This window comes from Panthera onca, chromosome A1, assembly GCF_046562875.1.
Source record: "Panthera onca isolate mPanOnc1 chromosome A1, mPanOnc1 haplotype 2, whole genome shotgun sequence".
NCBI lineage: Eukaryota > Metazoa > Chordata > Mammalia > Carnivora > Felidae > Panthera > Panthera onca.
Genome location: NC_138339.1, coordinates 173,771,524 through 173,786,563, shown reverse-complemented (window position 1 = coordinate 173,786,563; position 15,040 = coordinate 173,771,524). Strand labels below are relative to the sequence as shown.

General features: G+C 46.8%; 1 protein-coding gene and 1 long non-coding RNA gene across 5 annotated transcripts in view; one reads left to right on the top strand and one right to left on the bottom strand.

The window, feature by feature from the left end:
- Nucleotides 1-15,040, bottom strand: part of ABCC4 (ATP binding cassette subfamily C member 4 (PEL blood group)) — a 284,074-nt gene that overhangs the window by 231,358 nt on the left and 37,676 nt on the right. The window lies entirely within an intron of this gene.
- Nucleotides 6,174-14,478, top strand: LOC132681916 (uncharacterized). Its single transcript, XR_009611315.3, has 2 exons — nucleotides 6,174-6,286; nucleotides 13,674-14,478. It is a non-coding gene; the product is annotated as an uncharacterized LOC132681916 (long non-coding RNA).

Here is a 15,040-nt window from a genome sequence, read left to right as displayed (position 1 = left end):
CTCTCCCCCCCTCTCCCCCTACCTCCTCAAAACAATAATTTTGTTTGTTTGTTTTTATAAGACAAAGCAGGGACACCTGGCTGGCTTAGTTGGTAGAGTATGCGACTCTTTTTCTCGGGTCGGGGATCGTTGTGAGTTCGATCCCCACGCTGCATGTAGAGATTACTCAAAAAGAAAATCTTTTTAAAAATTGCGACAAAAGATGGGACTGCAAGCTGGTGCAGCCACTCTGGAAAACAGTATGGAGGGCCCTCAAAAAAAAACTACAAATAGAACTACCCTAGACCCAGCAACTGCACTACTAGGCATCTATCCATGGGATACAGGTGTGCTGTTTCGAAGGGACACATGCACCCCCATGTTTATAGTAGCACTATTGACAATAGCCAAAGTAGGGAAAGGGCCCAAATGTCCATCGATGGATGAATGGATAAAGATGATGTGGGGTGTGTGTGTGTGTGTGTGTGTGTGTACACACACACACACACACACACACACACACACACACAATGGAGTATTACTCGGCAATCAAAAAGAATGAAATCTTGCCATTTGCAACTACATGGATGGAACTGGAGGGTATTATGCTAAGTGAAATTAGTCAGAGAAAGACAAAAATCATATGACTTCACTCATATGAGGACTTTAAGAGACAAAACAGATGAACATAAGGGAAGGGAAACAAAAATACTATAAAAACAGGAAGGGGGATAAAACAGAAGAGACTCATAAATATGGAGAACTGAGGTTACTGGAGGGGTTGTGGGATGGGGGATGGGCTAAATGGGTAAGGGACACAAAGGAATCTACTCCTGAAATCATTATTGCACTATATGCTAACTAATTTGGATGTAAATTTTAAAAAATTAAAAATTAAATTTAAAAAATATAAATATAAAAAATATATAAATATAAAAATAAATATAAATATAAAATATATAAATATAATATAAATATATTTATAAAATATAAATATAAAAAATTATGACAAAAAATATACGCCTATTAAGATTTAAAAAATACCATGGAGAGTTTGAAGGCAACTTTTAGTTCTTTTTGAGGGACGGAAAGGGCTTGTGACTGGGACAGGATATGGGGACAGGTGGGAAAGAAAAGCTGGCAAAATCTTATTCTGGAACTTAGGTGGTAGTTACAAGGAGGCTAACCTTATAATTCTCTAAGCTATGCCTTTATTTTGTGTAATATTCCGTGCCTCTTTTATGACATAAGCTTACAAAACTGATGTTAAATGAGAGGTACAATGGATAACTTAACAGTGTATGTTACATATAATCATATATTGACCATTTCCTAGAAATACTTGTGAAAATCACATAACGAATGTTTACAGTGACCTATTAAGAAAAGCAGGTTTTGCTACCTTCCCTTAAAAAAAAAAAAAAAGAAAGAAAAAAGAAACAGCATCACTATTCATATAATGCTGCTGTGGCTGCATAACAAAACACCACGGACAAGATGGCTTACACACAGAAATTTACTTTCTCACACAGCTCTGGAGGCTAGACGTCCAAGATCAAGGTGCTGGAAGAGTTAATTTCCTCCGAAGCCTCTCTCATTGGCTTGCAGATGGCCTCCTTTGTATCCTCACATGGCCTTTCCTCTGTGTACAGGCACCATCTACGTGTGTCCAAATTTTCTCTTCTTCTAAGGACACCAGTCAGATTGGATTAGGACCCACCCTACTGTCTTCATTTTAATCACCTCTTTAAAAGCCCCTTCTCTAAATACCATCACTTTCTGAGGTACTAGGCCTGCAATGGGGTTCCAACATGAGTTCTGGGGGCACACAATTCAGCCCATAACACAATTGTTCACACATCAGCCTTACCAAAAAAAAAAAAAAAAAAAGAACAGACACAAACATCCAGGTCAAGAACAGAACAGGGGCAAGACTGGCCATGAGCTGAAAACTGCAGACACTTATAGATGGTACTCAGGGGTTCATTACACTGTTCCCTCTACTGTAGAATATGCTGGTCATTCTCCATCATAAAAAGGAGGGAGAGAGGGAAACGAGAGGAAAATCCCATCTGTGTGGGTCCTAGATGTTGGGTATTTTCTCTATAAAAGTGAGTCATCCAACTATTAAATCAATGTCATTTGTAGTTAGGAACAAAATTAGTATTGTTTTTCTCTAATCATCAGTAAATATACTTTTTAAATAGTTTAATTAATCTAGTGATCTAAGAAAAAGCACTAGGAGAGCACTGGGTGACTTAATGGGTTAGGCATCCAACTCCTGATTGCAGCTCAGGCCATCATCTCACGGTTCATGAGTTTGAGCCCCACATAAGGCTCTGCACTGTCAGTGCTTGGGATTCTCTCCCCCCACCCCTCCCCAGCTAGCGCATGCTGGCGCACTTTCTCACTCAGAAAATAAGTAAAATAAAAATATTAAAAGAAAAAGTACTAGAGGGGCACCTGAGTGGCTTAGTGGGTTGAGGGTCCGACTCTTGATTTTGGCTCAAGTCATGATCCCAGGGTCATGGGATTGAGCCCCGAGTCGGGCTCCCTGCTGACCATGGAGCCTGCTTAAGATTTTCTCTCTCTCTTCTTCTGCCCCTCTCCTCCATGCTCTCAAACAAATTTAAGGCATGGAAAAGAAAGGAAAGAAAAAGCACTAGAGGGGCGCCTGGGTGGCTCAGTCGGTTAAGCGTCCGACTCTTGACCTTGGCTCGTGTCGTGATCTCAAGGTCAGGGAGTTTGAGCCCCACATCGGGCTCTGCACTGACAGCACGGCACCTGCTTGGAATTCTCTCTCCTGCTCCCTCTGCCCCTACCTACCCACTCGTGTGCTCTCTCTCAAAGTAAATAAGCTTTTAAAAAGTTTACCTATAAACTTTTATAAAACAAAGGGAAAGAAAGAAAAAGCACTAGAAAAGGAGCAGCAGAAGCACAGATGGGCATCTGCTGAGCAATGAACCACACCCACAGCATAGCCCACCTAATCCACTCCCTGGCCCATTTGGGAGTCTCTCCCCCTCTCCCCTTATTCCCTGCTCAGGGTCTGACTCTATTTCCTAGCCTCCTCTTACAGTTAGGTGCAACCATGTGGCACCAGAGAGGAGGGAATGCGTGCCACTCACATGCAGGGCTCAGGCCTTAAAACTCTACACACCTCTCCACACTCCCCCTCTTCCCACCCACCCAAACCTGGAGGACGTAGCAACCCAGCTTCAACCGACAGGAGCCCGGCCTATGTTCACGCAGGTGCATCGCGTGGGATCTGTTAAGAGGCGAATTCTGATTCACTAAATAGGGCCCGGCCTGAGACTCTGCATTTCCAAGCACCAGGTGCTGGCAATGGGCCTGGCTTGCGGACCACATTTGCAGGAGTGAGGGTCCTAGGCAGAGCCCCCTGCAGGAGAGGCTCTCCTTTCCGATGCCTCAGAGACGGTGATCAAATCATGAGCAGTGGCAAGCACAGCATAAAAGCCCCAACCGAGAAAACAGCCAGCTGGCCTGCCTCTCTTGACTTGTGACAAAGTTCAGCTCAGACCTATGATTAACTCCAGTCTTAAAGCACAGCTTGCAAATGAATGCCAAGACAACTGCAGACAGATTACATTAGTGTGTGCAATGTGATACGGGCTGGCCGGCTTCTATCAACAACAGTATCTGCTACCCTGAGTCAGAGGACGGGGCTGTCAACCGTGAGATTGGCAAAGACGGTCACTGCCGCCGCACGGAAACCGTAGTAGCTGGCCTAGGAGGAGAGAGCACAAAGGTCACATGGGGGCCCTGGGTTCACAGTCCCTCCACCAGCCACGCTGTTCTTGAGAAAGAAACCCCCACGGAGACTGTTTACTCCCCGAGGCCACAGCGATGATCAACAAATGGTTTGCCTATAAAACCTCGGCAAATATTTGTATCACCTTAGCCCTTGGAATACCACTATTTGTCCTGGATTTGCAGGAAGCAGATGAGAACTTGGTAGTAACCCCCAACGATACTTTGAGACGCTCTGGAACGCAGTGGGACTGTCTTGGGTTGAAGTTCAAGCTTACTTAACTTTGGGCCACCTGAGTGGCCCCGTCGGTTCAGCATCCAACTCTTGATTTTGGCTCAGCTCATGATCTCGGTCGTGAGATCGAGCCCCGCAACAGGCTCTGTGCTGTCAGCTTGGGATTCTCCCTCTCCCTCTCTGCCCCTCCCCTCCTCACACATGCTCTTTCTCCCTCTCTCAAAATACTTAACAAAAACTTTAGGTTGTTTTCCTATTTTTTTTAAATGTTTGTTCGTTCATTTGTTTATTATCCATCCTTTTCTTTTTACAGGACAGACAGCGGGCCTACGCGTGGTGTGGCTTCACACGAACCTGCAGGAGGGGAAGAGGACTCTGTCTGCCCTCCATCGCCATTAGCCAAAATCCTGGAAAACATGCCCCACAGCCAAGAAGCTCCCATCCACCCAAGAGTTCCAAGCAAGCTCTGCCCACTAAGAAAAAGCCATTAGAATCTGGCTTTTTCTGAATCTAAATTACTGAATCTAAATTACTGAATTACTAAATTCTGAATTTTTCAGAAATCTAAATTACTGACCGCACTCAAAGAGCACAGGCTGGTTAACGTCAAGGACACCCCTGAGGGAGCTTCCTTGGGGGAGATGCTCTTAGGGTTCAGCTGAGAAGAACGTTAGCAGGGGGCACATCGGGTGTTTGTGGTGAAATACACTCACAAGGTTTTCCACGTTCCTGTGCCTCAGACAACGTTTCACAGGCAGTGCCCGGCCCAGCCTCTCTTGAAATTCCACAAATTCCATAAGCAAACATGAGCTCCAAGAGCAATCCCCTCTACTCGGAGTTGACAAGAAGCCCCACCAGGCCACAGGCTGTTTCTACTTTTTTCACTTCCTCCCAAGTGCCTGGTATAGCGAACAGCACATGCTAGACAAATCTACACACCTTCCACTTAACCCAGAAATAACACACATACACCCAATGTGTGAACTCATTGATTTTCTGCTTTCAAAAAAAGAAAGGCAGACATTTAGCCCAAAAACTTCAGGAAGAAGTATCTACTGCCATCAGTTTTCTCTAATTCAAAAGTCATTTAGATTTGGAAATCTCCCCAAAAACTTCCCAACATTTTTTTTTTCCTGAAGTCTCCAAACAGCATGTGGTGTTATGGTTCTTAAACATTTTCTTTTCCTGGTGACTCTTCCAGCCTTCACGGATCCCGGGCCTAATTTCAGGGGCAGCTCCAGCTCGCCCAGCCTCGCGGAAGCTCTGTCAGCTTGGCTCGGGTGTGAAGTCCTGAATGGCATCCCTCGTTATTGCTTCCTTTTGTGCCTGTCCCCTCCCTTGGGGTCATGACTCTTCAGGCCCACCTATCAGGCAAAGTCATGCCTTCAATTCCCTGAAGCAGATCAGTAAAAATACAAAAAGTTAAAATTAAAGGCAACACATCCAGAGGTAGTATTTGGTGCGTGTCCTTCTGTTCTACTGAGTGAACGGGGGCCTAGAACTTGGTTTAGCACCACAGACCCTCTTGCTCTCTCCAGGCTTTTTCCAGCTGATGCCAGGATTTTATTAACGTGTCTGCTTGGGCTATTATTTCTGCCCAAGCTCCCTTCTCCTCTGGCCTGGCCATCAGATTTCTCTCTAGATCATCACACAGCAAAACGAGTTTTATTATTTAAGGCCCCAGTGGAACACTGATGGAGACGTCAGCCCCTTGCCTGGGTTGCCGTACAATCCAAAATTATTTTTTGGCAAACGGTACGAAGTGTGGAGGGAAAGGACAGGTGGTTACACAGCTAAGATTTTACTTCAAGTAAACACAATAACAAATTAACATAGTAGAGCCTAGTTTTTCCTTTAATTTTTATAATGTCCCCACCCTAGATTTAGGAGAAAAGGCAAAGGGTTAATAAACACATATGATTTCATATTTCTGGTAATTATCCACAAGGTAATAACAGATTGCTTAAAGTCCATAAACAAAACATACAAGGCTCTCACAGCCCCAAGGCAGAAGTGAAGGTGTGATCAAAAAGTCTCCGGGTGCTTGCTTGCTCGGGCTGGCCCTGAACTTGAAACTGCTCTTCCACACCAAATCAGTCCTCCAGGACTATCCCCTTCCATCTCTCTTCTAGGCATCGGTTTAGAACTCTCAGCAGTGATTCCAGACCTGGAATACGGAATGCGTCGGCCACTTCTGACAAGCAAAAACAATTGGACCAGAAAAAAGAAGACCGGTGTGTACCGTATTTTATACACAACATGGAGAACAGCTGTCCAAAAACGATAACACCAACTTAAAATGTAAGAACCTCTCTGCCTGTTATTCAGAGTTAAGGGGGGGGGGGGGGGGAAAGCTAATTATAAATCATACACTTTTCTATTTAGGCAATACTATGTCAATGGGACAGCTTTTAGGAAAATTCCAGCTAAACTAGTTCATTCTTTGAAACATTAGGTCAACTACAAACATACCAACCCTCAGCTTGAATAGCTGCGTATTCAGAAAGAACAAAAATATCCTTTGAAAAGCCTCTGTACACGGTCTGTTAAAGGGCTTACTCCGTAGGAAGCAGAAGAGGGAAAACTCCATAGGGAATCTCAGGACATGCTAAAACAGCTTTCTTAATAATCTTAGGATCTCCTCCCATTCGCTTTGAAAAACGTTTCCTATAACCACAAAAATTCAGTGGTGGGAAAAAAAAAAAAGACAACTGAAAACAACACAAGCGGGTTTAGTCAGTAAGTGAAGGGAATACCACACGGAGATACTTTACACACGGCCTGTCACCCCTGGTTCCCATCCGTCCTCTGTCCCCCGTCCTAAATCAACCCCAGCCATCTGAATGCCGTTCCCAGGCAAATCCGAGTCGCTCTAGCAAGCCCCTCTGCTCCTCATCCCTCCATGAAGGTCACCTGCACTTCATCAGGAGGAAGGGGACTCAGAGGGAAGACAGACTGCTCCTCCCACATACGCCCTGCAAGAGTGGAGAACAACAGTGAGCACCCAACTGTGTAACCCAGGAGCAGAGGAGATGCACCTCCTTTCTCCCTCCAAAGAGGCCAGAGCCAAATGACATCTTCCTCCCTCATCCCTGCAGAAGCAGCCCTCCAACGCTCTCAAAGCACAGCATGTGTGCGACAACTTTATTAATTAAAAAGGCGGGGGGGGGGGGGGGGGACGCCTGGGTGGCTCAACAGGTTAAGCGTCTGACTTCAGCTCAGGTCACAATCTCATGGTTAGTAGGTTCAAGCCCCATGTCGGGCTCTGTGCTGACAGCTCAGAGCCTGGAGCCTGCTTCGGATTCTGTGTCTCCCTCTCTCTCTGCCCCTCCCTTGCTTGCGCTCTCTCTCTCAAAAATGAATAAACATTAAAAACAATTTTTTTAAAAAATTAAAATTTTTAAAAATTAAAAAATAAAATGCAACCCCCAACTCACTTTTTTTTTTTTAAACCAGGAATCTCAACAACAGGACTGTAAGAAACAGGAATTTTAACATTCACTAATTCAAATGAAGTCTTAAGTGCTTGTCCACCACGGGACAAGCACTTTTCTAGATTCTAGACCACAGATAGCATCTTCTACAGAGCTCACACTCAGGAAGGGAAGCAGGGGACAACCAAACTAAGGGAGGTTCAGAACAATGACCATGATCAGACAGAAAATAAAGCAAAGAGATGTATGTGGCTGAGGACGGGATGGCTAGGCTGGCTAGGGAGAGGAGGCCGGGCTCTCAGAGGCCAGGCGTGGACCAAGACCCCAAGGACGAGAGCAGGGTCAGCGTGTTCCAAGCAAAAAGAACAGCAAGTAGGAAGCCCTAAGGTCTAAGGCACTTACAGAAAAAGGGCGAAACACTAAGCATTTGCCTCTAATTGAGCAGAGGTCAGAAAAGATTGTCCTGTAGTGTCCTGGAGAAGGGAGTGAATGAGGGAATCTGGGAGCAGTGGCTGGGCTTCAGGACCCCTCCTGTCCACCCACAGAGTTACTAGTAAGCAGTATGTTCCATCGATGAATACAGAAACTGGCTCGGACTGGATCTGGCCAAGAGCACACACAGTTAATTGGCCATGGTGAAGTAGAAACACACCACTTCTCAGCCTCCATCAGCTCCGCAGACCCCAAGTGTAGGGCCCCTCAGGCATCAGCCCACCCAAAAGTTCTGGAACCAGGTGATCAGCCAAGCCAGCCATGACAGTGAAGGTCTGTGTCACCTTGGGGGACTTTCCTGGTTCCCAGACAGCTCAGCACAGACCCCTGGTCGTGGCCTCCTGTCCAGCTTGCTCTGTCTCACACTGCGAAGCTAAGTGCTTGACTACAACGGCTGGACTCACATACACCCTGGGAGAACCCTTTGGGTATTGTCCCTCCAGCCCGCACGAACTGGACCACCCATGAGACGTTCCTGTCAACGCTCCTGCAGCCTGGTCTGTGAAGGGCCGCCTCCAGGACCACACGCTCTCCCTGTAACTTTCTCAGCCGTCAAAATGTTATTATTAATCTGATTTCCTACCCAATCAAAGTAGGGTTTCTTTTCCTTTTGTGGCCAGGGCGGGGGTAGGAGAAGGGCTGGCACACCAAACCATGTACATCCTTAAAGAACAAAGATGCCAGAATAACACATAGGATGGTGGCCTATTAGGAGACCCGGATAACAAAGAACACAAACCCTTTTCTCTACAATCGGACCCAAGGCTGATAAAATCCATCAGGAGCCAGGGGCCACGTCTGAAGTCAAGGCAGGGCCTGAATATCCACACGGGATCGCTCAGCCCAGGGAAAGAAGTCATTGTCTGTAATGCAATATGCTTCTGGAGGTGCGCTTCTTTTAGGGATTTAAGGACAGGAAGGAGAATTTCTGCACAAACTAAAACACCATGTAGTTTTACAAGCACCACCTGTCCCCAGAAGGCATTCCTGCACCACACCAGCTCCTGATGCTAACCCACGCCTGAATGTAACTCTCCCTCTTCTGCCCTCCGAGGACCTCTGCATGTGACTTCTGCCGCTGAAGCTGGCCACACAGCCCCGTCCGCTCCATTTACTAAGTCGCGTTACTCTGGGCGCAAAATTCAACCTCTGCGCCTGTTTCCTCGGCTGGAGGCAAACGTTATCACGGTTGAGGTAGCTCTGCAGGAACTGACACAGTAAGATGGAAAACTGCTCAAAGTCCTGGAGTGATCAGAAGGGCTGTGCCCACGATGGGGGGTGGGGGGGGGGGGGGGGTGGGAGGGAACATCAGAGAGGGAAGGGAACTGAGAGAACATGGAGGGGAACGGGGCAAAGCCCACCCAATACTCCTCCACCTCCATCTCCAAAAATCCCCAAACCCCACTGCCGATGGATTTCCGTGGAAACCAGTAAACAGGGCTGAGCATGCGACGGGGCGGAGGGAGCAGAGATGGTTCCAGAGAGCATGACGGGTGGGAACACGGGGCGGGAGGAAGAAGGGAGCACAGAACGGGCAGGAAGCGTGGCATGGGACCCCCAGCCGCCACCAGCTCCCCAGGAGCCACGGGGAGGAGCTGCGGCCACTAGGCCGCCCGCCTGGGGGCGAGGGTCCTGGAAGAACGTGCCAGCCTCCCTCGTCTTTACAGTGTCCACCCAGCTTGGTGCGGGCGGCCCCTCAGCACAAAGGGCGCCGCGCTCACGTCCACCTCTTGCCTGAAATTCTTGCCAGGAATTTGCTGTGAGAGAGGAAACCGCGTAATGGCTTTGAACCAGACCTTCTGTCTGCGTGACCCAGGGCTAGCTCATGTCAGCCTGCCTCCGGTTCACCTCAAATTTTCCAGTCCGAGTTTCATCTGACCGAGGCGAGCCCCGCCCCCTCACGCACCACCTTCCCCGCGGCCTGACGTTTAGTAGCGACGCTGCTCTCGCTCTGCTCTGCCCTGGGGGGGGGGGGGGGAGGGGGAGACGGGGCTTCCGAGAAGCCAAAGGCGATTCATTCCCTCTTCAAAAGCGCGTGTGAGTCGGCTGCTCTGTGGGATTCCTTCCTGCTGCACCTCATCCTTCCTGGAAGCTTCTCAGAGCCGGTGCCTCCCCCTTACAGGAAAGGAATCCCGCCCTCGCGAGGAACCGTGCAGATGAGGCAGCCGCAAAGAATTTCCCTGCAAGACTTCAATTCACTTTCTGAGCGGCTCCTAGCAGAGATGACCAACATCCACTCAAGGGAGAGAGAGAGAGAGAGAGAGAGAGAGAGAGAGAGAGAGAGAGACAGAGAGACAGAGAGAGAGAGAGACAGAGAGAGACAGAGAGAGGAGAAAGGAGGGAGAGGATCCTAATTTGGCTTACTCAGAGGGACTAATTTTCTCTTCAAGATACTGGTTTCAAGGAAAACCGTAAAATGCATCATATTCAAAAGGGGGAGAGGCAAGAGGCTTCCGGGTTTGCCCGCGAACCGGGCCATCTGTTACCCAATATTAATACTGGATACACGAAGGACTTGCATGGGGCTTTCCCAGAAGCAAAACCATTTGGTTAAATTTGCATGTAGACGTAAGAGAGAAAGTTCAGAGCACGAGTCTGAGTTATCTCACCGCCTTAAAGAACCTAACTTACACTAGACGGCCCTTCACCAGATGCACAAACCTGGTTCTGGGACACTAACAGCAACAGTAGTGAGTGATCTAACGTCAAGAGCAGGAATGGTCCTTGGAACACCCGCCTGCCTGTCCAGGGACAGAACTCCTTCTCCTCCTGAGTAAGGTACTCTGAAGGGCTGAAGGGGATGGCCACCAAGTCTGAAAAGTTTCGGGGATTTTTACCTGAATTCGAATCAAAATTTGGGAGTCAGCAGGTCTATGATAAGCAGGTCAAGTAGAAGGTTAAGGCTGCGGGGTCAGAATCCTTAGTGACTCAGTGTAATAACGCACAAATGACCACAAAACAAAACAGCTCTGATCAATGACAACCAGGGGCACTAACTCCAACCAAGATCTCCGTGGGGCATGTGGGGTGCCTCGGTCGGCTTGGGCTCCCTAACAAAATACCACAGCCAGGGTGACTTAAACAACAAAAATGTAGTCTCTCACAGCTCTGCAGGGTTGGAGATCAGAGTGTTGGCACCATTAACGGAAAGGCAGGTGCCAGAAGCTAGGACCTGAGCAGTTTCAACCACTTTGCTCTGCTGTGAAACTGCTTTCTAGAAGACTTCTGGTGGATGTAGTTACCACCACCTTATAATTTTCTTTCTTTTTTTAATGTTTTTATTTTTTTGAGAGAGAGAGAGAGAGAGAACGCATGAGCAGGAGAGGGGCAGAGAGAGGGAGACACAGAATCCAAAGCAGTCTCCAGGCTCTGAACTGTCAGCACAGAGTCTGATGTGGGGCTCGAACTCAAGAACATGACCTGAGATCATGACCTGAGCCAAAGTCAGACACTGAACAGACTGAGCCGCCCAGGTGCCCCTCACCTTATAATTTTCAAAGTGCTTCCACAGCTAGTTGCCCAGTTCTGGGTATAAATTATATTCTCCTTTGTGGCTGTTTTTTTTAATAGATCTTAATCTCTGTGGAGCAGTTGCGAACAGGTCACTTCTCCATGCATCGGAGATAGACATTACACACGATACCACTTCCACAACACCTCCCTGCTAACTTGCCCTGCCAGACTACAAGTGGGGATGAAAAATAAGTGTAGAGAATTCTATTCGTTTATTATACTTAAAACATAACTTCGAGAACATACCGAGATTAAGTTTAATTTTCCCAATTTGTAGAAGAGAATACTGAAGCCTGAAATGATTATGTGTCTTGCCAAAGGTCACACAACTAATAAGTACACGATCACGGACTAGCACCCAGGTCCTCTGGCTCTAGTCTGATGCTCTCTCCTGGGAAACCGAGTAACGGAAAATTCACTTAAAATGGGAGTCGGGGCTGGGGGGGGGGGGGGGGGGGACCTGGGTGGCTCAACTCAGTCTGTTAAGCATCTGACTCTTGGTTTCAGCTCAGGTCATGATCTCACGTTTTGGAAGCTCAAGCTCAGCATTGGGCTTTGCGCTGATAGTACAGAACCCTGCTTCAGATTCATTCATTCCCTCTCTCCCTCTCTCTGCCCCCCCCCCACAACTGCCTCCCCCTACTCCTGCTGTCTCTTTCCCTCTCTCTCAAAATAAACTTTAAAATTAACTAATTAAAAATAAAAATACATTTATCTGTTTTACAGGTGAACAAATAGCGTATAATGAACATTCAGAGTTCTCATAAATACCGCATTTGGTTCTGTGACACTGAGAAGAAGGCCCAGCCTAAAATTTTAGGCCATCAATAAATCTCCCTTCTACAAATTCTTACATTAAGGACAGACAGAAACGCACACGGGCCACTTTGTGAAGAATGGCTTCAATAGAAGACTTTAAAAGAGGTGGTCAATTGGGCTTATCATACAATCTCAGTCACCTTCTGACCAATAGAATGTACCAATAAACATCTGCAAATAAAATTCATTAGGTGGGTAGTTTTAAAAAATTTTTTTTTTTTTTTAAAAAGAGCAAGTGGTGGAGAGGCAGAGAGAGAGAGAGAGAGAGAGAGAGAGAGAGAGAGGAGACACAGAATCTGAAGCAGGCTCCAGGCTCTAAGCTCTCAGCACAGAGCCCAACACAGGGCTGGAACTCAGGAGCCGTCAGATCATGACCTGACCTGAAGTTGGACGCTCAACTGAGCCACCCAGGCGCCTAAGTGGGCAGTTTTATATTCACAAGCTTTTAATTGACAAATGTGGGATAGCCACTCAATTACCCTCCTAAACTCAATCAATCCAGGCATCCTTGTCTGACCAGGAGGAAAAAATAAACACAGCAACATGGAGGCGGAAGCTCGTGCTCTGGAAACAGTCAGACCTGACTCAATTCCAAGCTCCCGGATGTCCTGTCTGGGCAAAAGGAGGACACGGCCAGCTTCAACAAGGAGTTAGATAAAGATCTAAGAACGGAGTATCTCTAAGACTTCCATATACCAAGCCCCCTTCCTCTCCAATCACTTGCTGAGTCCACATGGGGTTGAAAATACACCCTATGGTACCAGTTCTCATGCTCTGAGAGGAACCTGCAGCAAAGGATCTCATGCTTTGAGGATGAGAGCAGTTCAGGACCCTTGACCAGAAAAATGGAAATATGCACAGAAAGGTGACTGATCTTTGGGAAACTGTTAATCAGTCAGTGGTTCTTGGTCTTCAGTGTCCATCAGAAACTCACAGGGAATATTTTTGAAATACTGATGCCTGGGTTCCACCCCCAGAGATAATTCAAGTTTACCTACGGAGGGCCCAGGCAATTCATTTTTTGTGAGGGTTGAGATACTGCTATGTATTAACTAGTAAGAACTTACCACACAAGAGAACTAGCAAGCTTAATAGAAATGATACACATCCACAATCTTTTGAAGGAGGCATCTGCAAGTACATTTAAGCAAGACTTCACAAGAGCCAGCTTGCATTAAGAGGAAATCATGCATGGGACACCTGGGTAGCTCAGTGGGTTGAGCATCCGACTCTGATTTTGGCTCAGGTCATCATCCCAGGGTTGTGGGATTGAGCCCCTCATCGGGCTCCGTGCTGAGTATGGAGCCTGTTTAAGATTGTCTCTGTCCCTCTCCTTGCTCACATGCTTTCTAAAAGCTTTTTTATTAAAATAATTTTTTTTTAACAAAATGGGAAATCATGCCAACCTAACCTCAATTCCTTTTTTGTAGGATTTCAGAATGACTACCCAGTAGATACAATACCTCTGGACTCCCATAAGACAGATAACATGACCTCCCCCAACAACTGTGGCCAACTTAATCTACTCCCCAGTGTTCATTAGTGGATGAGCCACAACCCACAGGACTGTTCCAAGACTTGCCCTTTCTGGCATTCAGACTACAAAAGTTTTCAAAGAACTTCCAACTGACAACAATGAGATGCTGAACTCTGACATCAACAAAATGAACTTAAACAGAGATACAACAGAGGTTTGCGTGTGGATAAGTCCCAGGGACTCTGACGTCAGTTGACCGTGTGTCCAATATATCCCAACTGCACACACTGCTCACAATACCGAAATTTCACCTCCAGCCCAGACTTCTTCCTTTGAGCCCCGACTCATGACCAATTGCCTACTCAACCTCTCTACTTAAGTGTGCAGCAGGCATCTCAAACTTAACATGATCAAAACCAAACTCCTGCTCTTCTCCAACCGGTCCTCCTGCAGCCTTCAGCAGCTCAATTTCATGACGACTCCATCCTTCCAGGTGCTCAGGCTGAACCCAGAGGCAACGCTGCCTGTCTCTTCCTCTCAAGTTCCACAGCCTAATATCCAAGATGCCCAGCTCTACCTTCGAATAAGCTCTTCCCTGAATCCAACTCCACACCACCGCCACTCCCACCATCCTGCTGGTCAAAGCCACTTTCACCTCTTGCCTGAACCACCATGGAATCTCCTGCCGGTCTCCCTGCTTCTGCCCATGGCGCTCTTCAGTCTATTCTCAATACAGCAGCCAGAATAATCTTACTAAATCCTGAGCAGACCATGTCGTGTCTCTTCTCAAAACTCTCCAGTGGTCCCCACTTCACTCCAAGTAAAGCCAAAGACCTCCAATGGCCAACAGAGCCCTCCAGACCTCCTCTCTTGCACTGGCTACTCCCCCAGAATGTGCAGGACTTCTCTGTGAAGCTGTCCCTTGCCACCCTGACTAAAACTGCCACCTCTCTTTCCCATACACATACTCCTGACCCCTTTCCCTGCCTCATTTTTTCTTCTTAGCACCTATAACCTACTATGTTTTACCTATTTATCTTGTTTATTATTTGTTCTCCCACTAGAATTTAAGTCAAGTGAAGGCAGTGACTGTTACCTATCTTGTTCACTGTTATATCCTGAAAATTTGGACCAGGGACAGGCAAACATTTTCTATAAAGAACTAGATCATAATTATGGCTAGAAACAGATAGAAATAGAATAGGAATAAAAAAATAGATATTTTAGGCTTTGCAGGTCATACAGTCTCTGTTGCAACTACCTGACTCCACTGTTGTAGTCCACAGACAATATACAAATGAATGAGCATAGCCTCATTCC